Below are 26,153 nucleotides of genomic sequence, written 5' to 3'. Positions count from 1 at the left end.
CAAATCCCCCTGTTTAAAATTAACTTTTATTATCACGCTTGTAAAAAGCATGGAATGCCCTCCCGGCAGATGTCGAAAGAGTTAAACCATTTTATAATTTTTGGGAGAAAACTGAAGGCAGCTCTGTTTTGGGAAGCTTTAATGCTTGATGTTGATGTTGTTGTTTCCTATATTTCCCTTGGAAGCCGCCCATAGTGGCTGGGGTAACCCAGTCAGATGGGTGGGGTATTAAAAATAAATTATTATTGTGATTAAATTATTGTAAACATGAACCAAAACAAAAGCGGATGATCATTCTGTTGAATGAATTACATAGACAGACACAATAGTAATTTAAGTCCTTAATCCAAAAGATCTCTCCAAAGATTTCTGTGACTTTAGGGTGGCATATAAATTAAATAAATGGTTACCATACCACCCTAATTGTTTATTATTTAGGAACTCCCTATTAAAATGCAAAAATATAAACACAAATTCAAAGAAACAAAAAAAAAATACAAATTCATATCTAGTCTATGTGGACTACAGAAAATAAAATGACGTATGAAACAGGAACAGTTCCCAAAAGCTCATTAATAGAGGTCCCTCCCCCAAATAAGCAATAAATCTTAATCTTCAAAATGTGTAAAATGATATTGCAATAATAATTATTTGATCCAAAAAAGGTCAATATATAAATAACTTGGGGTCTATCACAAAAATGTGCTCATGTCATCATATAAACATAGCTGTCTTACAGATTCAGACCTTTAGTTCATCTGAAACAGTTTTGAACCTGGGATGTTTTGCATGCAAAGTGTGTGCCCTTCCACTGAGGCACTTTTTTGGCATTGCTTGGAGTTGTATTGCTTGGAGGATACTCAGTATTAGAGACTATGATGGCTCCTATAGGAGGAGGTTATAGCATACCCTCCAATATTGTGTGGGTTATTATAAATACTTTTAATAAGTTAGACCTGCCTTGTGTAACATGCTGCTGATTGAAGTTTGCATACACATTTTGTTAGATGCTAAAAACTCCTATTTCTACATGCTTTCCCATGTCAGCTCACATCCCTAATCTAAATTCTGCTTCATGGAATTCACATGTATCCAGCCATAGACAAGACTTTAGCAGACCTGAAGACATGCTTGTCCTTTACGCTGTTAACCATTATTGTTCAGCTATATTACTGTATTTTTTTGTAGTGGAAAGTATAGCTGCTGAGTAGGTGTCTCATTGCCAAGACAGAAAATAAGGGTACAGATATTTAAAAAACAAAATCTCTTTCAATATTTTCCTGGTTTAAAGCTATTGTTTTACTCACTCTCCACTCTCTTTTACCTTGGTCTTCCATTTTCTTTTGTAATTTGTATAAGCTTTGTCTACAGGTCCCCAATCCATTTCCTATCAGTTACTGAAGGAAAGTGGTAATTGGATTTACCCTATTCCCTTGTCAGGTCTTAGAATTTGATTGAAACAGTAGAAATGTACAATATTATCTGATATGGCTGTGAAGAACTAATATGGTACATGGCTAGAGGAATGGTTTTCTAACTTTCTAGCTTTAGGGAATATTCCATGTTAATTTGTCTTTCAAGGAACTCAAGCACATATACTAAAGAACTGTTGTATCTTGTAGAGAATTCTGAAAAACGTTTTAGGGTGCACACTCAGTTCACCTGGCCTTTGCCCAGGCCTGTTGGGGCTCACTGTTATTCTGCATGAACTGCATGCACAAATTGGTAGACATGAACAAGCTACTTTCTAGAGATACTTTCTGCCATTAGCTACTTCATTGAGGAAACTCATAAGCTTCTGGAGAATCCCATTGTTCCTTGGAACATAGCTTCAAAACCACTGAGCTATCAACAGTAGGTTTGAGTGTAAAATTTTGGGTCCTGGCATTAAGTTTTCTGGGTGACTATAGGCAAATCACTGTATTGTTGCTCAGCCCCAATGCACAGCTTTAAATGCCATTCTGATCAATTTGGGGGGAATGTTCATGTACAAAAGCAACATGCAAACCAATATAGCCCTGAAGTGATTATTACAAGACAATAAATGTTAAATACTTTGAATATTGCATACTATTTATTATTTTTATTTATTTCCAAGTTCCCACTGTAATGAGCACCACAAGTTTTGGAATATATTTCTTTATGTTGCAGAAAAAAGAGAGAGAGTTTGTTGGGTACATATAAAGTGCATTAGGTGTTCTCTTTCCTCTGGGCTACATTGCTGAGGTATTTATTTGATTGCTAATATCCTTGAGAACAATTTATAATGATTCTCATGGAGGTCTGTTTGTAGTGGAAATAGATTTCATTATGTATAGCAGGCAGCAGTACAGTACCATTTTCCTTGATATGCACTTGCTGTGTTATGTAATAATATGATTTGTAAATAATAAAGGGATTAAGTTTTGCCAAAGAAAGTAGAGTGAATCAGGAAACATTATTATTAGTCTGTGGTAATCTGCTAAAAATCTCTTTTACTTCCACTGAAATTTGATTGGGGAGAAACTAGAAATTATTTTGCTGAGCAGTTTTCCAACCGTAAGAAAAATGGCTTGTCTTTATCCTTGCAAGACTTGTCCTGGTCCCCTAAGTCATTTTTACATTTTCCCCAAGCTGATAAGTCGCTCATTGAGGAGACTCTTCAATGAGCACAAAACCGTAGAAGGTACACACCATTATAAATCTTATGCCAATATTTTATTTTGGAAAAATATTCTGACTTTTCTTTGAATTTACATCACATTATTACAGCAGCACACTCACAATCATCTTTCGAAACAAGCACATCATGAGAGTATTGCTGTTATGGCTAAGTCTCCATGCAGAGTAACCTGTATCAGGAATTCACCGCTATGTGTGCTTACAACAGAAGCCATTTATCCATTAAAATATAACATGACTTTAATTTTTTTAGCATATGCAATACACATGTATGCTAAAAAGTATGTTTAATAAGCCCTTGCTACTGACTGCATTTATTGGGAATCTTCAGTGGTCCCCCATACACCTTTATTAACTGTTTCCTTTTTATTCTCTGTTTCACTTGATGAGTCAACTACCCTGTTGTCCTCATCTCACCTCCCTGTGTGCCTCTCCAGTCCCATTACTTCCCATCTTCTGACTGGTACTACCCCAACATTATTTCTCCTCTATGCCATACAATCATCCTCTCTTTCCTGTGGTTCCTTCCCTACATCATTCAAACATGCCGTTGTCTCCTTTACCCTTGAACTGTTTAACGTGGTTGCATTGAGATACAGTGGTACCTCGGGTTACATACGCTTCAGGTTACATGCACTTCAGGTTACAGACTCCGCTAGCCCAGAAATAGTACCTCGGGTTAAGAACTTTGCTTCAGGATGACAACAAAAATTGTGCTCCGGCGGCGCGGTGGCAGCGGGAGGCCCCATTAGCTAAAGTGGTGCTTCAGGTTAAGAACAGTTTCAGGTTAAGAACGGACCTCCGGAACGAATTAAGTACTTAACCTGAGGTACCACTATATATCTTTGTTTCCATTAGAGCATATGACATGCAGCAATTACATAACATTCAAATTAAAAAATAAAACTACAATTTTAACCAAGTTAAAAAATTTAAACTACAATTTAAAAAACACTCAGATCAACATTTCTGAATATATTGACAAAGTTGGGTCAAAGTGTATATACCAAAATTATTACATATGTGAAATGATGTATAGTAATGTGTATTGCTTAGATTGGTGACCATAAGTAAAAAGGTATTTTGTATCAATAACAGTTAGAATTTATAAGAATTTATAAGAAGGGGGAGGGAGGAGGAAAGGAAAATAAAATAAAATATGTACTTCATGCACACCAGACTGTGCTGTAAGCTATGGGTACTGTTCTACCATATGCCTCATTATTTGTGTAATCAATAAAGTCACACCAGACTATGTAAAAATTGTCGTGTTTCTTTTGGCCTCTCACTACTTTTATTTTTTATGTCAGTTTTTCCAGTAATGCTGTTTGCCAAATTGCATTATTTCATTGGTCCACAGTTAATAATTGCAATGATTTCTATGTTCTAGCAATAGTTGTTATTGTAGTGGTTAATATATGTGTTATGAGCTCTTTGTTTTTAATTTACAACACATCATGACTATACACGTTAAGTAGAGAGAGTCCTGGGGTCATGGGGACTGTCTGCCTTGTTATCAAAGTTATTGCTGTAAATATATTTTTCCAGATCTTTTCAATTTTTGGATACTCCCACCACATGCATTAATATGTCCCTATAGTGGGACATCCTCCCTAACACAGCGGAGAACTGTTTGATTTTATATAAACTAAGCACCTAGGTCTTGAAAACCAGCCAATACACAATTTTAAAAACTCTTTCTCAGGTGGTTGCCAATAGGGATTTGTACGATACTTTTGTCCACAGTGTTTTCCATGCCTCTTTTACAATTTCTAAATTCCAATTTAGTTCCCACAACCTTCTCAAATTTTGCCGCAAATTTTGCCGCAAGCAAAATTGAACGTCTATAATAAATTTATACAAATAAGACATTAGCCCTTCTTCCACTATTTTTTTTCCATATTTTGTTGATTGTCTTGTGGCTTCATTTTTAACCTGACAATTTGTTTAAAAGGACCTTAACTAGTAGCCTAATAGCCATGATATCTGAACATTTCCCAAATGAATTTGCATCTCATTAATGCAGGGGCCTAGCATGGGGGGCCCAGGGGGGCTGTAGCCCTGGGCACATGATTTTTAGAGAGTGTGAGCCAGGCACTCCCACACAGACATCCTCATCCCACCCTGCCTGCTGCTGGGGGTCTGTGGGCCCCAGAGCCTGGCCTGGCCTCACTGTCACGCCCCAGCCCCCTTGCTGAATGGCCGACTGTCCAGCATAGGGGAGACTCACCCACCAAGAGCCATGCCTGGCTGCATCAGCAGCAAGGGCTGGGCTGGGCTGGTGTGGTGGGTTATGTTCACCTTCTGTACCCTGCCTTCACCTGGTGTATGTGCTGGGAAACACCGCAACATTAATGGTAAGCGGTTCCATCTATGTAAAAATCTTTCAAATAATAGAATTGATTTTCATTCCACAAATCTCTGTTATAGGCTCTTTGGTGTGGTTTTTTTTTGGGGGGTGGGGTTTGAAAACTGTGTAGAACAGTAATGGAATAATGGGTGAGAGGCCTGGAATCAAAACCTTTGCCCATTTTGTCCAACTTTTGAAAGGTGTAAGTGTGAATGGATTACTAAGCCAGTGTTCTCTAATGTGCTCCATTGAGTTCCCTTATTGCCAGACATTAGGTCTGTCATGTTGCTAAGTTGACATGGGTGGTAATAGCTGTTTAGATTTAGGAGTCCTCATCCTCCAACAGTTGGTTGAGGGTACAGCAAAGGTATTTTAAATGCATGGTCTGCCTGATTGAAATAGGAATATGTTTTGCTTTTTGCCATTTGGACATGTGGGCTGGTGGGATCCAAACTAGTAATATTTAAAATAAAAAGAGTAATTTTGGAAGAAGCATCATTTTTAGTTGCAGCCAGTTGATGCATAATAGAAAATTTCATGTTACTCCAACATTGTATATCCATATTTATTGTTTTCCATACTTTGATATAATTTGTTTCAATTATGGGTGACCTGAATGGGTAACCTAAGTATCTGAAGCTTTCTCTAGCTATTGGGATTTGTAATATTTTGGAGAAGGTTTCTTCAAGTTGCCGGGGAGTTTGAAAGAACATTACTGCCAATTTTTGAAAAATTACCTTAAATCCAGAGACATTAAAAAAGGTATCCAGTTCTATACTCAGGGGTGGAGGGGGGTGCGGTGGGTGTGGTTTGCCCCAGGTGTCACCACTGAGGGGGGTAACAAAATGCCGGGCGGCACTCACCGCAGGGCCTGCAGTGCACCCTAGCCACTTGTCTCTCCTGGGAGAGATGCTGTGGCTTGGGCGCGTGCAGGCTCCACGCTGCCCCAAACGGTCAGCCCGCTGCCTCCCCCCAGCTGTAAGACAGCTGAGTGGGAGGAGGCAGGCAGACTCTGGGGGCCCCGCAGTGCGCCCCACCCCTATGGCCGGCTCGCCCCGCGCCTGGGCACGCTGTCCCAGGCACCTGAGCGGCTTCCTCCACCACTGTCTATACTCAATAACTTTCCAGCATCAACTGGGCCTGGTGTACATGAAACAATATCATCCCAAAATGTATTCCCTTCCATTGATAGTTACACCCTTTCCTGCCAGAACTGGCATAATTTCAGGGGTTCTCTAATTAGAGCTTTGACCAAACTGCGGGAGGCAGTGGAAGACAGGAGTGCCTGGCGTGCTCTGGTCCATGGGGTCACGAAGAGTCGAACACAACTAAAAGACTAAACAAAAACAACAACAACAAAATTAGAGCAAATAATAAAGGTGATAATTGACAACGTTGTTTTGTCCTGCATCTGAGTGGACATTTCTGTGAATCTGTATTATTTATCCTAATTGTAGCAGATGTAATTTCAAAATATTTCCAATTAAATCATGAATGTATTAATTTATTGGAGCTGTTCACTATGAACCTTTGGCTGACCTATGACTGTATAAGCACTGCATTTTTTCATCTATTTTATGGATTTATTGCAAAATGGCTGTAGGTGGATCCATTTGAACAAATAAGTTGCCATTCTGGCCCATTTTATTGGATCTCCCAACTACTTCACTTTTAAAGTAGCTACATTAATACTTGTACTCATTTTAGCAAATAATTAATAGTGCCTTTCACCAGTCTAAACCTTCCACATTTTTGCTCCTATTAGGCAGTTCAGTTATTTTTATAATAAATCTACTTATATCACAACTTTGGGGGGAAAACCTTTTAATTTTAACCTCAAACCTTTAAAACATACATCAAGGTGTGTGTCCTCTTTCAACAGTAGAGGGCACTCCAGTACCACTGTGGGTATAGAGTAAACCATAAGCATAAAAAACAAGCTTATTTTAAATGATAGGGCACATTAAAGTAGACATTTTATTTTAAACCTCATGCCCAAAATCCAAGGTATTTTCATATCGTCCAGTCCAATTGCTTTTGCTTCTGTAGAAAAGGAGTCCTTTTCTCTTTGAAACAGAATTCTAGCCTTGTATTAGTTCTGCCTTAGTTCCTGTTCATTTTCTGGGCATTTGAGAATATAGTAAACTTTCTGAAATATGTGCAGTGCTGCTTGTTCCTTGTCCTGTTCTTCTTTTTGATTGTTGATGGCTTACCTTAGCTCTCGCATGGGCTCCTGAGCTGGATCATCTTCTCCAATGGGCTCACTATCTTGCTCTCCAAAAAATCAATAACCTCAGGTGGACATTCCGGTTCTAGAGTTGTTAATAGTTCTGCGGTTTCTTTGAGGCTGGTGGCTGAGAGTGATGTGTTTCCTTTGGTGACTACTAAACTAAAAGGAAACACCCAATAGCATCTTATTCCTGCCCCTTGCCATTTGAGTGTTATGGGGCGAAGTTCCCTTCGTTGTTTCAGTGTCCAATGGTAAATCCTGCAAGACCATGACATGATTATTAGTCTTTCAACAGTCATCAAAACCTTCCTGATCTTATCTTTTTTATTAAAAAATGGTGGAAGCACATAACAATATCCTAGGGGCAGGGGGCTGTATTGTGCAGATGGACAATATCTTCTGGGGACAATTCCAGGGAAAGTATTATAGCTTTAAACCATTGGACTCCTCCTCAGTAAGCCCTCTCTGAACCCAGACGTGCATAACAACTATCACCTGGTCACAAATACCCATTTTCAGACAAGGTACTTGAGAGAATGGGGAAAGATTTTATCTAGACCATTTTAGGCACCAACATGACTTTGGTTGCTCTGATTCATAACTTGTGTCAGGAAGGGGGCAACACAACTAATTCCTCACATTTTTTCAATGGCTTCTGATACCGCCAGCAATTGACTGTGCAATACCATGTTGCACCAGTCCTTAAAGGTCTGCACTGGCTGCTTGCTTGCTACTGAGCCAAATTTACAGGGCTGACTCCAACATTTAATACCCTACAAGTTATATCACCAAGCTGTCTGAAGGTGTGACTGTCCTGCCCATGAGCTTAGATCTACTGGGGAGGTCCTTTTAATTATACCAGCATCAGGACCAGGATACCAGGACCCTGGAAGGACCATCTCAGTGGCAGTACCCCAGTTGCAGAACATCCTTCTCTTGAGCTTGTACCATCATTAGTTAGCTTTTAGCATTACCTGAAAATATTGCCCTAGATATTGGATTTTACAGATGGAAGGATTTGTGCATTGAGATCTGGTTTTTAATTGGTATATTTAAAATTTTGCTTTTGATGCATGTGAACAGAAGAAGACAAATCAGAGAACATTTCTTCTGTTGTTTTACTTTTGGGGGTCAAAATTCCATGGCCATAAATGTATTAGAAATTTTCCCATAGGGATCAATGGAAATTGACAACCCATTATGCAAACTCTTGCCTAACGAACAGTTTCCAAGGAACAGATTGTGTTCAGGAAGCGACACCTGCGTGTATCTTACAAAAACTTTGTGAAACTACTTGGAATCTGCAGCTACTCATATTCACAATAGCTTTCCTGATGGTCATCATTTTCACAAGCAGGCTAATGTGTTTTCTGTTCTTCACTCCAATCTAGAAGGATATAGGGTTACCGAGTACTGAATCCTGCTAAGACAGAGACACTCTGGGTAAGAGGTTCCCAGATTTGATCACTGCTGAGTCTGCCTATTCTAGATGGGGTTGCACTCCCTCTGAAAGCACAGGTATGCAGTTTAGGGGAACTCTTGGAGCCATCGTTGTCCATTGAGGCCCAGCTGGCCTCTGTGGCAAAGAGCACCTATCATCAGATTCAGCTGGTATGTCAACTGTGCCCTTTATTGGACAGTGCTAAGTTGGCCACTGTGACACATGCATTGATAACCTCGTGTCTGGATTACTGTGATGTGCTCTATATGGGTCTCCCCCGATGCAGCTGGCACAGAATATTGCAGCCCGTGTGGTAAGTGGTCTCCTTATCACGCTATTGCCTCCCTTATTAGCCACCAAGCCAGTCTTAAGGTTCTGCTACTTGCATGCAACGTCCTAAAAAACACTGGAGCATGTTACCTGAAAAACGATCTTCCTCTTCACTGCTTGGTAGGGTACTATCATCAGCTAATGTAACCCAGTTAGTTTTGCCACAGCCTAATGATTACCAGCTTGTGGTAACACAGAAGCCAGGCTTTTCACCGGTGGCACTAGTGTTGTGGAAAGCCCTCACTGCTAAAATACAAGAGGCCCAATCAGTGATGGCAGTTTTCCGGCTCATGAAAACACCTGTTTATGCAAGCATTCCCCTGAACTGAACTGAAATTTATTGATTTATTTTATTAAATTTCTATGCCACACTTCATCTGAGGATCACAGGGCAGTTTACAATATAGAAACACAAAATTCATAACATAGCATAGTAACAAACAAAAACAATACTTCCCACAGTATTGTATTTTATTTATTAAATTTCTGTTGTGCTTGTGCACATACTCTGATGGGACTCATTAATTGAATCCCACCCCACATTTAATAGTATTTGCTGATTTTTGAAACGTGATAGCACCACATTATAATTGGCCGGATCAGAGGAAATACAGCTTGTTCTATCATATCATCATGCAGTCTTACAGCACAGCTGTGATATTCATGTCCATATTCAGAATATTTTTTCACCCATCTCTCCCTTGTTAATCCTGCATTGCAGCAACAGAATAATACTGGAAAATCCTAACATTCCTTCAGGATGGGTATATCACATATTTCTGATACTTGTTGTGCATTAGTAGATCAAGCAGATTGCTGTGGTGTGTGGAACAATTTTCCTGCAAATTCCAAAGATCTCAGAAGCCTGTTCTTCAGTAACTTGGAGCAGGGCTCTCCATTGTGTAAAATAGCATTAATGCTGATATACAACAGGGCCCACTATCTGCAGTTTTTTGAAACCATTAGTGGCATTTTTGTTCGGGCAGGCCTTCCCAGCTTTAAAAATGGGTCTTTACCATGAGTGTCTGCTATGTTAGCATTTTAATCTCATTTTAAACATATTTGCCTTTTTTGTGTTTTTAACTATTTTTAACTCTTAGGTGTAAAATGCTTTGAGAGGGTTGCTTAGAAGCTGATTAACAAATCAGTGAGAAGGAGGCAGAGAAGGATACATTTTAAAGAAACATATGCTTAGTTATACATACTGCAATTGGTTCATTTTATTAGTGGAATATGAATGATTAGAACCTGAATCCTAAAATCTAGTGACTTTAATAACATTTATGTGCCTCTTGCTACGAAAGCTGCTACTTTTATATGTCTTATTTTTAGGCAAATTGATACATACTAGTATAGCATCTAGAATAGTGACTGTGATTCATGAGTTGATGCTCAATGAGAGAATTAGCTTTTGGTATGATAGTCTGTTAGTTACTTACATTTCTGTTCTCCTGTGAGCTTTCTGTTTATGCTAGTTTTCCTTTCTAAGCGACTTTAATTTAGGTCACAATATGAGGTACAGCAAATGTGCCATATTTTGTTAAATCAGAGTTTTGTGATCCATTCATCCTCTTACTGTCACTACATTTATTAATGTCTGCATACACTTTCTAAAAATATCCTTTCAACACTTAAATCCATACTTGCTCTTATTTTGCTTTTAGTCATAAAACTTGTTCTTGGGTTCAAGACAGACTTATCTCCTGGAGTTTCCATCACTAAGCATTGAAATATATATTTTAATTCGCTTCTGCAGTACTTCTGTGAAGAAATATTATGAGAGAGGATCCCTGTCTTAAATGAAAAGTAATTGATGAATTATTCCACTTATGAACCATTGCTATTTTATTGTATGGCAAACAGGATATGGCAAACATGATTCTTATCTTACAAAATTTTCATGTTCTTACATAATAAATTCCTAAGTAGTCTACTACTTCATCCGAATATGTACCCAATAGGCAAACAACTTTGGTTTTTTGTATAAAGTACAGTGTATGTTACTTTTCCAGCTGTATTTCCTTGCCATACCGGACTAATTGTGATAGCACTACCATCATTTATTTATTTATTTATTTATCTATCTATCTATCTATCTATTTATTTATTTATTTCCTATTGCACATTGGTGTGTCTGTTTGCACTGTTTTGTCTAATGAATACTTTCATGAAAGTATGTTGATCTATTTTTTTATCTCTTAATTACATAAAATAAACTTAAACTACATTTCTGCCAACATATGTCTCATGCACTCTGTGTAATATTGCAGATATATACATTGTATTTTGAGAAAGAAAGAGACCTTAACTCCCAGCAGACACACCAACTAAAGTTATCAGCTAAAGAGTAGTTTTGCCAGGCATGTAGCTGAAACAGTCTCATTGATTCATAATCATACTGCCTTTCGAGAACAAAATGTAGGAAGAATGGATCATACTAGTGTGCTGTAAATTAATATATGATATAACACAATCTTTAGCCTTCAATTTTCTACATAATGAACACCATTGAATTACTTTACTGATGGTTTTATGAGAATATTCACTAATAATAGAAATATAATCAGATTTAAGGGTCCTCGTGTCCATTCCTGATTTCTGAGCATGACTTTGCTCAACCATATGTGTGGCTCTTTGTGGGCAACCACTTAATGAAGGAATGAAAGCTCCCTGGTGTAACTAATTTTCTTAGGAAACTATTGTCCACCTAAATCCCACTGTGAGCCTCAAACACAGATAAATATTTCAAGAAATAAAAGGTAAATTTGAATTTAGAAGAAAGTGTGGATCCACTTAATGAGATCATTTTGCCACTTGCTACCATCTGCACAGTTCCTGTTTCTTTAAATCAATTCATTTTGAAAGGTTTTTTGATTTTTTGTGTGTGTGCCTGTACCTGTTCCCAAGAGAGATGCCCTCACGCTATATGTAGGCTCTATGTCGTCAAACTCTTCGAAGAAAACTAACTGCAGGTAAGTGATGTTGTTTTTGTGAATAGAGGTGGGAGATTGTGATATTAAAATGCTGTGGGATTTTCAAACCTTTCTCAAATCTCAGAAAACGTTTGCATCTGGGAATGGGCAAAGGTTCTGTCCAGTTCTTGTTGTGCTCTAAGCACGTCACCATCCCTAAATTGACCTGCTTTTCCTTGAATCTGGGAGTCAGAAATCCCTTTTTCTCTTCTGTTTTTCTGCTGCAGAAATTCCCAACATTCCCATTTTGTGGGCTCCAGAGAGGGGTAAGCAACATCTTCAATCCCAGCCAATCATTTCTAATCCAGCTCTTTGCTAGTATTTTGGTTTGTTTTATTTTGAAATCATTTATTAGAAACAATTTTAGACGCGTTCCCATTTCTTTAATTTCCTTGTGGATTCTCATTCTTTAATTTCATTTATAGGAGGGTCCCCAGGCCTCCCTCAGGCACTAGGGCTCAGCCTCATTTCCATTTGTGTGCTGTACTCTTGTGGATTTTCACAATACACTATGTTGATCTAATGCTGTTACTGGAAGATGAGCATCCAGATTCTGGGGTTCTTTCACTTAAAATATTCTTAGTTCCGAAAGAATAATGTCATCTCACTGCCCTGGCAATCTGTTCAAGAGCTTCTCTTTCCTCCTTGCCAGCAGCTTTCTCTGATTATTCATGGGCACAGCCCTCTTCAAACTCTGCTTTTAAAAAATGATATGGCGCTCATTGCTTTCTTTCTGCTTTGTCTACTTGCTGGCTGCCTGGCATTGCAATATACTATTTTGCTGCTTGATTTCCTGGAATGGTCCTCTTCACCACTGATTGCGTGGCATAAGACTGCCCAAGGTACTGCCCATGTATCCTTGCTGCCATTTGTATATGACTGCTTATAGGCAGTACCTCCAACTGAACTTCTCTCTTTTCACTGGCTAGCATTGCTCCCTTGCTGCTGTGTGCATCTGCTGACTTCATGGAACTGCTGTTCTGATGCTTTGTGCACCTGCTGACTGATTGATACTGCTCTATCAACTTGTTGCCTGTTTTGTCTTTTCCCTCCTGCCTTGTCCGCTTGACCACTAGCTTACATATAACTTGTGCTGCCCTCGGGATCTGATTACACATCAGCATTGCTGTGTTTATGCAATCGTGCTCATCTGCTGATTGTTTGCCATTCCTCTTTTTGCTTCTTTACTGCTTACTCTTCCAAAAATCTAAGTAAAAATGTGAAGAAGTGAAAAATGCTCTGATTGGCTCAAACATGCCCTTATCCAAACTCACATACCCACATTTTGTAAATATATTCCTCTCTATTTTCATCAGAATACTCAATCTCAGCCTCTAGATAGATTGAGGGAGTCTGGATCTCATTTTTAGTCTTTTCTTCCATTATTTACCTCATAAAACAAAATACTTTACAATATGCATAAAGATTAGTAGCAAGAACAATTAATGTTTATGAAGTGGTTCATACCAAACTTACTGAAATGATTTCACTATGACTACATAACATAATTAATTATTTATCCCATCATTTTATTGATAGTGAAACAAACTCAGGCAGATTAAAGTTGGATATCTTGCTTCAGCAAATTTGACCATGATCATAAATGAGGGAAGGAACTGCAAGGCTGATGTTTCAATTACTTGATTGACTCCCTGTTAAGTGTACCCTAACTTTTTTTGCAATGTTGATTTTAAAGCGTTTGGGAGACCAATAGGTAAACATATCTAGTTTACCTATTACAAGAGAGCAAAAAAGCCGGCTATATAACATACAAAACAAATGGCTATCTCACCATTACTAGATATGTGGCAGGTCATTCTGTTGTATAAAGGGCAAAACTGAAAACATCTCACTGTTGACTTAGCTGATGTGATTCTTCCAGCTTATTGTAGTCTAGCCTAAAGAAAAAGTAGAAAAGATTCCATTTAATGTATTGATTTTATGGCAGAATTGAAGAGGGGGAGGTGTTGCTGAGCAAACTTTTGACCATCACATTCTATCTATAAAAAAAGTTCTGAGGAGTCTGGCAAAAGATATCAGCTTTTTAAAAGACAGTAACTTTTTTTCTTTTGAAAATATTCTTAGTGCAGTACCAAATGTATCCCAGCTTCAAATGTTCATTCACAGCACTATCACTTATGTTATAAGTTTCAAAATCTAAGAACCTGTGTTCTTAACTTCTACCTGTGTTCCACACAGCTGACATAACTCATGTCTGTTGCTGATACTCTCTTTCCCATTATCACCTAAGTTTAAAAAAGCATTTCTGCAGCCGGCCAACTAACAGAGAATGTAGTTGAGACTTGTATTCATGGCTTCACACTGAATGAACTAAAATCTGAATTTTGTTAGAATTTGTGGAGCTTGCAGCACTGGGAAGGCTGGTTTTCTTGGAATATTGTATAGTTGCTTAAATTATAAGGAATTCTAGTGGAAATAGTAAGTTTTGCATGACTTCCTCTAATTTCCAGTCACTGCTCTCTGCACGTTTTTAATGTCTTTGCTCCCTCCTTCATGCATTTTGAAATGACAACAAATTGTGTTGTATGGGACTGAGTGGCTCGTAGAAAAATCCCCATTATCCAATTCTAACCGACATAAATATTTGCTTTCCTGCATCATGTGAAAGTTTAAAAGTATAACTAAAAGTGTTAGGCTTCAACTTTTCCAACATATACTATCCAATTCACTGCTTTTGCTTTTGTTTTTAAAGCCGGCAAACCTAATTGCAAATAAATTATTTGATACTCTTTCAACTGAAAATTGTAACTGCTGAAATATCGGGGGGATTTCAACAGGAAAGTTACTAATAAAATAGGATGGACTTTTCAACTGAAATAGTGAATGATGCACACACATTCTAGCAACATAATAGCAATATTTGTTTCATTTTATGAAGCCTGTGATTTTTCGCAATTAATGTAAACTTGCATTATTTTTATTTGCAACTTTACTCCCAATGTTATTAGTTTTTCTTGACTGACATTTCTCGTATTCAAACTGAAATTCTATTCTTCAGTTTCTTCTTTTTTGAAAACTACTTTGTCTTGTGTGCTTATCAATAGCATTTTAATTTATTTTAGTCCATTGCCTCTAGTGTCTGAAGCCTAACTACAATCTTTCATTCAAAATAATTTTCGTTTGTTTTAGCATCTCTTCCAAGGAACTTTCTCTTATTATATTAACCAAAGTTTTAAATATTTTTTAAGGCTGGTGGTTTTTGTATTAGTTTCTTGCAACCACAATTAAAATAAGGGTACTGAATTATTTGCAACATTTAGATTTCCCAGAGTCCAACCAGAATTTTCAATCCTAATTTATTATAAACTCCTTTTCTTTCCCCCTTTTAAGAACACCCAACATGTGTATGCTATCTTGATCTAGTTTGGACATTTCAGCTGTTTTAGGTTCAGATTTTTAAACACACCCCTTTGAAATTCTGAAAAATAAACTCCCCAATTAAAACTCTCAGCTGTATCTTTAGCCCTTATTGTTCTGTTATATTTCCCTTACAATAAGCACTTTGTCTTTTTGTTATGTAATCAAAAAATATCCTGAGCTCTTTAGAATCACATGGCACCAGAGTTGTAGTTTTATTTCACATTAAACTTAGAAAATTAATTTATACCTTTGAATCAGTTTCCATTTTGTATGTGGAAAATGTTTGTATCCTTGCTGGCATATCTATTGACAGTACAAAAATTTTATTGATATCTGATCTTCATGAGGCTTCAAAGATTTAATCTTGCTGATATGTGGACTTCTGTGATTTTCTTTAACCAAGTATTTATTTATTTATTCAAAAATGAAATGGTGTGTGATTCAGGGCATTATTTTCATCTGAGCCCTACTCTATGGAATAGGATTTAGCCATACAGATTGTAGCAATAGGACCATTGAGGTCTTACAATACTTTTTGTAAGTTAGATAAAGGTAGAACATCAAATGTAGTCAGTTCAGTTTTTGGCCTCATAAAGATTGTTCTTTCCCCTCTAACCAGGTACATCTCATTTTGCCAAGTCATGACTTCTGCTCTCCCTAGCAATGTGCTTCCTGCAAAGCTCATGGTATCAAAAGCATGTACATATTTTATCCAACATGTGTTGTTTTCAAAGTGTTAGACAAAGCATGCTTGAAGTTGTTGTTCTTGACAATTTTGTATCCATATTGCCTCCACTCAAACATAGTTGTGGTTACTAGAGTTGTTTTGCGTCGTGGTGGTAGTAGTTTTTGTTGATATCATTTATAGTATTTTCGTGAAATATAGGTGATCATTCTGCAAACGTTTTAGAGATTGTTTTAAGCCTTTGAATCATCAGTGCAGCTTACTTTATACCACTGAAGTGTTGGTAGTGAAGTGGAAATAATACTGTTTAAAGCTGATCTTAAAAGTTCAGTATGAGCAATCTTGTGGGTTTTTTTAAAAAAATAACTATATTGACATCTCATATTAATAATAGGTAATTACTCATCACCACACAATATATATAGATCATATATATCCGCCCTCCCACCTGCTCAGTCACCAAACTGTCCAAAGGTAGTCAGGCCTCTTCAGATGAGAGAGTATCTGCAAACTCTCAACTAAGCCTCCCCTGCTTACTATAGTAAACAGTGATGGAGAGAAGAATTATAATGCCAGTTGGAGAATCCCCAGCTGAGAAACTGGAGAATACCTAAAGCATTCCTTTTGTCCACAAAAGCAACCTAGCACTTGAGTAGTAGCAAATCACACCTAAGAGGTATACTGGTACAGTGGTGCCCCGCAAGACGAACGCCTCGCAAGACGAAAAACCCGCTAGACGAAAGGGTTTTCCGTTTTTGGAGGCGCTTCGCTAAACGAATTTCTCTATGGGGTTGCTTCGCAAGACGAAAAAATCTTGCGAGTTCCCGCGTTTTTTTCTCGCTTTTTTCTGCCCTTTCCCTAAGCGCTAAGCCGCTTATCAGCTGTTCCGCTGATAAGCCGCTTCTCAGCTGATCGCTAAAAGCCGCTAGACCGCTAATAGCGCTAATCCGCTAAGCTGTCAATGGGCTTGCTTCGCAAGACGAAAAAACCGCTAGACGAAGAGAATCACGGAACGGATTAATTTCGTCTTGCGAGGCACCACTGTAATAAAGTTCTCAGGGTCACTTTACACATTTCAGAATTTATCATAACTACGATCTATATGCAGAAGGAATTTAGATAACATGCATGCAGATAATAGAGCAAAAAACCTGAATGTGTGATCATCACACAACACAGCCCTCACAATTGAGGCGGCCCAGGGCTGCAACATCATCACACCATGCACACACACCACACGGCATGCAAGCATGATGAAGGCATGCCCCATGGTGTGCGTGCACACCCTGCAGTGTGCTGATGTCACTCACACAATCCGCAGGACGTTCTGACATATCTTGTGGATGTCCCCCAGCTTGTGGGCATGACGTCAACACGCCCCGTGGCGTGTGTGTGCGGCTGCCAGGAGGCGGTAAAGAATTGAAAAACACCTGAAGTAGTGGAGAACCCACTCTGAATAAATTACAACGTGAGTTTTTAAACTATCTGAACTATAAACTATTCTAAAGGTTTATGGATTCATGTTTAAACTCTAATTGGCTTTAATAAACTTACTAGACCATGCAAAATGTTTGACCTCCCAAAACAGACACAGCCCTAGTCTTTTATGGTGCCACTTAAGGGCATGAAAAACTGTTCTTCTTGCTTTCCTGACTGCAGAAACAGAACTTAAATAATACTCAGGTTTTTTTTAGGAAATAATTATAAATTTATCTGGATTTCAGGCCTTATCAATTTGTGTTACGCAGCACAGAATGTTCAACACAATGGGCTGTAGCCAATGTACTTTGTCCACGAGTGTGAGGGCTTTTTTGCGGATGAGTTTCAAAGTTGTACAATATAGGAATCAAATGCAACAGTTGCTAGCGGAGACTCATTTCTTTTGCAAAATCTTTCTACATTCTGACAATCACAGAAACAAAGTATGAATGACTTGCATTCCTTTTATGTGCCTCTCTAATGTTTAAGAGTGCTTGTACATTTCCCTGTTGGAAGTGGTACACATGTGAACATAATAGATTTTTCCCCCATAGGAGAGTTGTATAAGCATCTTTTCTCTACCAGATCCATGTTTGTGTATTTTATGTATTGTAGTTAAAACATTTCTGCACCACCTTTCAATTAAAAATGCCTAGGGTGGTTCACAATCACTCCCATTGTGTTTAAGGAAAAGAGCCAAAACAGAAAGCACACTTCAAATTTGAAATGAGTGTTAATATCTATAGACTTTCTAGGAATTACCTTTTATATTTTTCTGGCAAATCCAGCATTATTCATCATTGTATATCCACTTTCAGGTTTCAGGAATAAATGTATGTATTCTTTTAGAACTTAAGATCAGTAGCACCTACCTAACTATAAATCAAACACATATTTAGAACTATCCCCCTTTCACTTGATCTATTTCACCTTTTCTCAAATATATTTGTGGGTTTTGTCTAAGGTTTGAAATGGCTTTAGTCTCTTTTCCTAGAGTGTTCTATTTTTGAAACAGAAAATAATAAGAGCAGTTACTATTAAAATATTTTTTGTGCCTTTAGTGACTTGTATTTGGCGTATTGTACTCCCCCCCCACAGTTTTTAGTTTTCTATAGTTCAAAACTCTTTCCACAATTCACCAATAAACTTGTTCCTTCCCATTGTCCACATTGTATTGATATATTATGATTCCGCCTTTTTCTACATGATTAGTTTTGATGATATATGGTTCTTTGACATCTCATTTACATTAGATGCCATTATGTTATTTCCAGATAATGTTTGCATTTGTGCAAAAGATAACTGTGCATTCTGTAGTAATTTTATACTTTAAAAAGTAACACATTGTATATGATCCTGAGCACCTTGACAGTGGCGTAGCGTGGGGGGTGCCAGGGGTGCCGGCCGCACCGGGCGCAACATCTGGGGGGCGCAAGTCCAGAGGGAAGGGACAAGTTCCTTCCTCCGCCGGGCTCTCCGCCGCCACCACCAGCCTTGCGCCCTAGCGCGCGCGCGCGCGCCGCCGCCGCCGCTGCGGCTGCGCTCCACTCACTGCTCGCAGGAGGAGCAGCCGCTGCAGCAGCGCTGACGCCGCCACCAACGCCTGGCCGGGCACGGGCAGCCTCCACCACCACCCCGCCGCCATCCCCTCGGCCCAGCCACAGGCGGCGGCTGCTTCTGCCGACTGGGAGGGAGGAGCCAAACCCTCCGAGAGGAAGCCGGCGGGCGGGCGAGGGTCTCCCGGCGGAAGGGGGCGCCGCTGGCTCCGGCTCTCAGTGCAAGCCTCAGCTGCGGGGGGGCGGGGGCGGCGGGCGAGGACGGAGCGCGGCTGGAAGCCCCCGGACCAGGCTGGGGGGAGGAGAGGCGCTCGCCAAGCCCGGATCTGTAGCGCCTCGGAGCGCCCAAGGAGAGGAGAGGGCGGGGAGGCGCCCGAGGGGAGGGGGCTTCGGCTGCCTCGGCCCGCGGGGGCTCCGCAAATAATAAATTTAATAAATTCCTGCTGAGCCTTAAGGGGGGGTCCTTGGTTCCTTCACTCGCCCCCAGCCCCAATGGCGTAGCGTGGGGGGGTGCAGGGGGGCCGCCGCAACATCTGGGGGGGCGCGCTCACATTCGAGTGCTAAAATCCAGGGGTTAGGGGGCGCAAATTACTTGCCTTGCCCCGGGTGCTGACAACCCATGCTACGCCACTGCACCTTGAATGCAAATGATTCACATAGGCAAAATGGAGCCTATGCATGCAGACAGAGTGAATGGCCACTAGGGAAATGTAAAGCCTGTGTGGATTGGAGCATGAGTCATTTGGTTGAGGGTTGGATGAAGGTACATGACAGGTAAACCAAGACTTTCTCTTGATGGCCAGTAGTGGCACCTGCTCATCAACCTTTATGTGTTAGTGTATACAAGCAACTAGAGTGGGGAATGGAGGGGTAGGGAATCTAGTAATTTTATGGGAACCTCAACCCATGCTACACTTGTGGGGAACTGAATTGGTCCCTAGTATTTTTAAGAATTTCCGAAATGTGAAACTACTGTGATGTTAATCAATTTGCACTGTACAGTTGCAAAGGACATTGCCTCAGTGGCATCCATAGTTCAGGGGTTGTACTCAGTCCATTTGTGCAACAGACAGAGGAGAAAAGCCTGTGTAAAGTTTTGTTCAGCTATATGTCAATGAGCCACCTTGTAAGCAATGACAGTTAAAGCAGAAATACCTAAAATACACTATTTGATTGAGGTCACATAATGACATTATTGTCGTCAAACCTTAGCATTACCAGTCTTTACTTGTAACTCTTCTAAACTGGCAGTTAAGTAGTAGTTGCAATTTCACAGCTTGCTCACTTTCTATACTCATTATGGCTCAGTCTCTTCATTCAGTATCTCAATTCCCCTGCAGTATATTCAGTTCTTCTGATCTCAAACTTTCCTCTACTTTTGTTTCATGTAGTTTAACAAACTAACTGTGTAAGATACAATTGGTTGCTAAGTCTATGAAGAAATCGGAGCACAGATTATGTAAAGTAGTTAATCAAATAGAACTTAGGCACCATATTTCAAGTTTTTGTGTATTGGCACAGTATTAATATAGTGACTCACATATCCCTCTGGTAATTTATATGCAGATAAATAAATGAACTTGTTAAGACTGGAGCTAGAAGCAGAGGCAAATGCTTTATCTTCTACCCATCCCTGTCCCCAGTGTTCTGCAGTGAAAGTCAAAATGATGGATAAAACTATAGCATTTGACAAATTACTAATAGAAAACCAGGTGGGTATAATTTAGAGTAACAGACACAGGCCATTGATTGGAATACTATCAGTAATCTAAGGTATAATTTATAAGGTATAAATTTGGGAGATTAAAAAAACCATAATGTGAACATATTATCTGACACATGCAAAGAATGAGCAAGCTTTTCTTAGGAGGGTCTGGTAGTAGTAGAAGAACAGTTTCCTCACCCAGTTCTCTTATCTGCCTTCATTTTACCCCATCTTTATGTATGCAAGGCCTTTGTGAGTTCCTGTTTTCTTTGTAGTACAGACACTCAATAGGCTAACATTAACCAGTTCCTATCTGTACCCCTCTAACGTTTTGCAGAGCCATTCCCTGTGTAACTGTTTTCATGTCCTCAACCCAGTGCGCTACACCGAAACTATGTTTTCCTGATCTCAGGAGTTGCCCTGGATGAGTTTCTTTCCCTTTTTATTTTTAGAAGCCTACCTCAAATTAAGACCTTTTGACATCAATGAGTTGTCCAACTATTTGATTAATGTGATGTCCATGCAGTCTTTATGTACCTATGGAACTTCTCATTCTGATTTACCAGGACTGAGACGTGTTTAGTTGGAATTTTGCTACTTTTTATTGTGTCAGCCTTTTTTGTGAAATAAAGCACTAGCTTTTCTGGGTGAATGTGGATAATTCTGTTTTGTTAAGGGGCAATAATACCTAACTTCTTCCAAAGGATATCCTTTAGAGATCTGGCATAAGAATAATTCTACTACAGGACAAAGATACAGATACCTCCTCTACAGTCACTATATTTAATGTCACATATGGGATAAAATTGCTTATCTGAGCTTGCTGTCCTTTCCATTTTTAGTCTTCCAGAGCCTATACATATTTAATAATTGCAATGCCTGCTAGCTAAGGCTATTTGTCAAGGTCATTTTTTTCCTGACTTGAATTCTATTGAAGGGCTCCCTGGGCTGCAGGATCATTGTTTATGGAGCTCTTTTGCATCTTGTACTAGCACCCTCTTCAAAGTGTCATTCTGCTCAAGGACAAAGAAGAGGGATCTTAGTACATAAATTAAGGTAGAAGTGTTTGTGAAAAGCTTAGAAAAGCATTTCATTACTTGAAGAGTGAGGAATAATATCCTTGTATGTGCATTACAAATTATGTGTACAGTGTATTGTTAAATCCTTGTTTAGACCAGGTTTGGTTACCTACTGGAGCATTCTGAGGCAGATAGCTGCAGTTCATGTAACTGATAATTAGGCGATTCAGAACCCCATTAGCACACATTATATAATAGATGTATGAATATGTTGTTGTTTAATTTACAAATTGCCTTTTATATGCAACTCAAGGCAATGTCACTACATACAATTAAAAAAGCAAGCTAAAATAGTTTTTTAAAAAACATTCAGCACAAAATTTAACTAAAGCTGGGTTTAAAACAATACAAAATGAACACATAAAGCAGAGATCTTTTCATTCAGGTGGAAAAGCTTACTGAAACAAAATTGTCTTCAGCTGCAAAGCTTACTCATGAGTCTTTCATACTTGTCAGACTCTGACAATTCATGTAAATACATTTTGTATCTTGTTAAATTTTGGATTTTCTCAGTAGGCTCTGAAGCAAAGTGTGAATTCTTTCCATTTTGTGTAGTGCCTCCTTGTGATAACATGATTGGATCAAATCACTTGATCATCATTCTGGGGACCCTAATGAAGGAGCTTTCATGCCCAAAAAATTGCTTTCATCAACAATTATCATTAAATAGATAAAATCCAGAGTAATTTTTCCAAAACCCATGGGCAGAGAGTTTCAGTGATCTAGCTTGGGGAAACTGCATCTGAGAGCTATTTGTAGCCTGTGAAAAATCATATAACAAAAGATCCTCATAGAACATCTGGGCTGCAGCCTGACAACACCACAGGAGACCACAATTGATGGCAAAAAAATGTTGCCTGAATAAACCTGGTACCATATTGTTTCTTATATATGCAAATCTTCTTTTTTCAAATATAGCTGAATTGTACATTTTTAAAAAAGTTTTTGAGACTATATAGTGGGATATTCTAAATACACACATACATGCAAGTTTAGAGTGGAATTCAATATTGTGCCATGATGAACGCCCCATTAGAACAAGCATTGCAGCTTGCTGGATGGAATGATACCCCTCTTCTCCCACTTTGTGCTGTTCTGGGCGTTATTTTGATCCTCCCCTAGCCAATTTTGGGGGCACTGGGGTGTGTGTGGGAGGAGCACAGGGCTTGTTCTGATAGGACTCATTCGTTGTAAATCCCACCCTTACTCTTTAACTAAACTTCTGCTACAAGATTCCTTTATAAATGGCAATTCTTCCTTAATGTTTGTAATAAAATTTCTTAGATAGAATATTAAACATGTCTCTTACTCATGTTCCCACATTTTACGGTTGTACCAGAAAACAGAAAAGTTGGGAAAGGTTCAGAAAAGGACAACTAAAATGATCAAGGAGTTGGAGTGAAATGAGGCACAGTTACATTTTTTTAAGAGGGAGGGAGATGACAGAGGTCTAAATTTATGCATTGTCATATAGAGCTAGGCACCATCCAAGGAGGCTGAATGTTGGAAAGTGCAGAATGGACAAAATGAAGTACAGTCAAACCTTGGTTCCCAAGTGCCTCCATTTTAGAATGTTTCGGCTCCTAAATGCAAAAACCCGGAAGTAACTGCTCCAGTTTTTGAACAATTTTCGGAAGCCAAATGTGCTACACAGCTTTTGTTTGGAGTTTCCTTATTGTATTGAGGCTTCCGCTTTCAGTTTTCGGTTGTCGAAGATTTCGGAAGTTGAATGGTCTTCCGGAAAGGATTATGTTCGACAACCGAGATTTGTACAGTGGTGCCTCGGTTTAAGAACAGTCCTATTTGCGAACGATTCGGTTTACGAACTCCTCAAAACCGGAAGTAGTGTCCCGGTTTGAGAACTTTACCTCCGTCTAGGAACGGAATCTGAACGGTGGAAGGGCACCAGCGACAGGAGGCCTCATTAGGGAAAGCGTGCCTCGGTTTAAGAAAGGTTTTGGTTTAAGAACAGACTTCCGGAACGGGTTAAGTTCGTAAACCAAGGTACCACTGTACTTCTTTAAACAATGCATAGTTAAACTACAGAACTCTCTCCCACAAGATGTACAGATAGCCACCAACTTGGATAGTTTTAAAAATGCTCCCTGAGGGGAGTTGAAAAAGAAGAAACTTGAGAGTTGCCACCATCCAGCTCCCAGAGTGACACTCCTTCCCCCAACTGCCACCATAGTGGCATCTGAAGGATCATCTTGCCCTGAGGGGAATGAGAAGAAGCAGTAACAGCTTCTTCTAAAACATACAACCCTAGCATTTGGCCATCATTTTGCCCTGCCAATAACAGCATTGCCTCCTCTAGTAAACTAGTCAGGAATTATTTGCATCTATTAATGATGGCATATACCACCTCTGTTTCACTCACAGAACTCCCAATATCTTCCTGCCTCAGTGTGTGGAATGTCCACAAAAACAGATTCCTTCAACTGTAGCTGATTCCCTTTCTCCTCTGTTCATTTGCCTCTTTTCCACATTCTTGCTTTCTTTGGCTTAGTCAGAAACTACAAGTACAGTGGTACCTCGGGTTAAGTACTTAATTCATTCCAGAGGTCCATTCTTAACCTGAAACTATTCTTAACCTGAAGCACCACTTTAGCTAATGGGGCCTCCTGCTGCTGCCGTGCCACCGGAGCACGATTTCTGTTCCCATCCTGAAGGAAAGTTCTTAACCCGAGGTACTATTTCTGGGTTAGCGGAGTCTGTAACCTGAAGCGTATGTAACCCGAGGTACCACTGTAGTGTGTAATTTTTGAAGAAATCCTTTATTTCAGAATCATCTTAGGAGGGTTTCAGAGAACCAGGTTGCCCCCCGCCGCCACCATTGAGTTTTACATCAAGATATTAAGGGGGAAAGCACCATCTGCAAAACAAATGGTAGATTATGTCTTAGATCCAGAGTCTCCTTCTTATCTGTGAAACTTACACTACTTGGAACCATAACTATTGACACATTTTTCTCTGTATTCTTCACTTTCCAAATCTTGCTGTCTTTTCTGTCCTTGGATTGCTCAAACCTGTGTCATGTGTATTCGGACTTTTCTTATGGCATCTAGCTTTTCATTTCAGCCTGCTAGATCATTCCATTCAGTGTTTTCCGCAAACTGCCAAGGATAGCTCAGTTCGTAGAGCACGAGTCTTAATCTCAGGGTTGTAGGTTCAAGCCCCACATTGGGCAAAAGATTCCTGCATTGCTGGGGGTTGGACTAGATGACCCTTGTGGTCTCTTCCAACTCTACAATTCTCTGTAGATAACTGCATTTTGATGATTCAAATTATGCAATTTACTCCTTGATGTCATTTTGATACTTGTAATAATAAACAAAATCATTTTGAATTGAAATTGGGCTCTTGTGGTTCATGTTAACTGCCCCTGGTAATACAGGGCCCCCTTCTTTTCATAGTATGCCACAGGTCTTAATCCAAAATCACAAAATACCATAAATTCATGGTAATACACATACAGTGGTATCCCCGGTTATGAACTGGCTCTGTTCTGGAGGCCTGGCCGTATCCTGAAGATTTCGTAACTGGAGGACCACTTCTGCACACGCGTTTGCCACGTTCGCAACCCGAAGGTTACATTACCCGAAGGTAACATAAGTCAAGGGTCCACGGTACATCCATGTTTTAGTGTTAAACATATTATCAGGGACACATTAAGGCTTGGTGACATAGCTTCATATAAAATTAAATGTCAAGGAAACCACTCCCTGACAGGCTGCTTTTTTTGGTGTAAGAATACTTTTTGTGAGGGAGCCTTCCATCATTTGCGATCATTCCATTGTCCATTTGCAGGCTAAACCAGTACCTTCCAGAAACAGTTTTACCTTGTGATTAAACTGTCTAGAGAGCCTCTTAGGCATGCATTTTGCAAATAAATATTTATTGCAGCACGTACGCACTTTGGAATATACAATGAAAATCATATTCTGTTGTTTTAAAATTGAACACTCAAAAAGGATTTGCATCCTGATAAGATTAGAAATGTACTTTCATAGCATACATAACTATAAGAATGTCCTTAGTATTAGGCCATAGTGTTAGTGTTTCACTTCCTAGTCTGCCAGAGAGTGGTAACCTTTGTTATTTCTAGAGGGCTAAAATGGAGATTCATTATCTTATTAGAACTTCTGTAATCTGATGCGCTTTTTGAAAATCTCATGAATGAGTTGTATTGATAGAGTATATAATTTATAAAAAGAAAAGTGAGGTTTTAATACTTGTGTTTAACAATAAAAGTCCAAAATCATTAGCACATTGTACTTGAAG

The 26,153-nt window shown here is 39.2% G+C and overlaps 1 protein-coding gene across 1 annotated transcript in view; it reads left to right on the top strand.

Annotated features, from left to right (window-relative positions):
* The window catches only part of GPHN (gephyrin), a 189,991-nt gene that overhangs the window by 45,899 nt on the left and 117,939 nt on the right, over positions 1 to 26,153 (top strand). The window contains exon 5 of the mRNA XM_083750622.1: positions 12,212 to 12,250. The gene's annotated coding sequence lies outside the window, so the exon portion shown is untranslated. The remainder of the gene's footprint in view (positions 1 to 12,211; positions 12,251 to 26,153) is intronic.

The sequence above is a fragment of the Podarcis gaigeae genome, assembly GCF_964106915.1.
Source record: "Podarcis gaigeae genome assembly, chromosome: 1".
NCBI lineage: Eukaryota > Metazoa > Chordata > Lepidosauria > Squamata > Lacertidae > Podarcis > Podarcis gaigeae.
The sequence above is the reverse complement of the archived record's forward strand: the minus strand, read 5'-3'. Positions and strand labels throughout refer to the sequence as shown.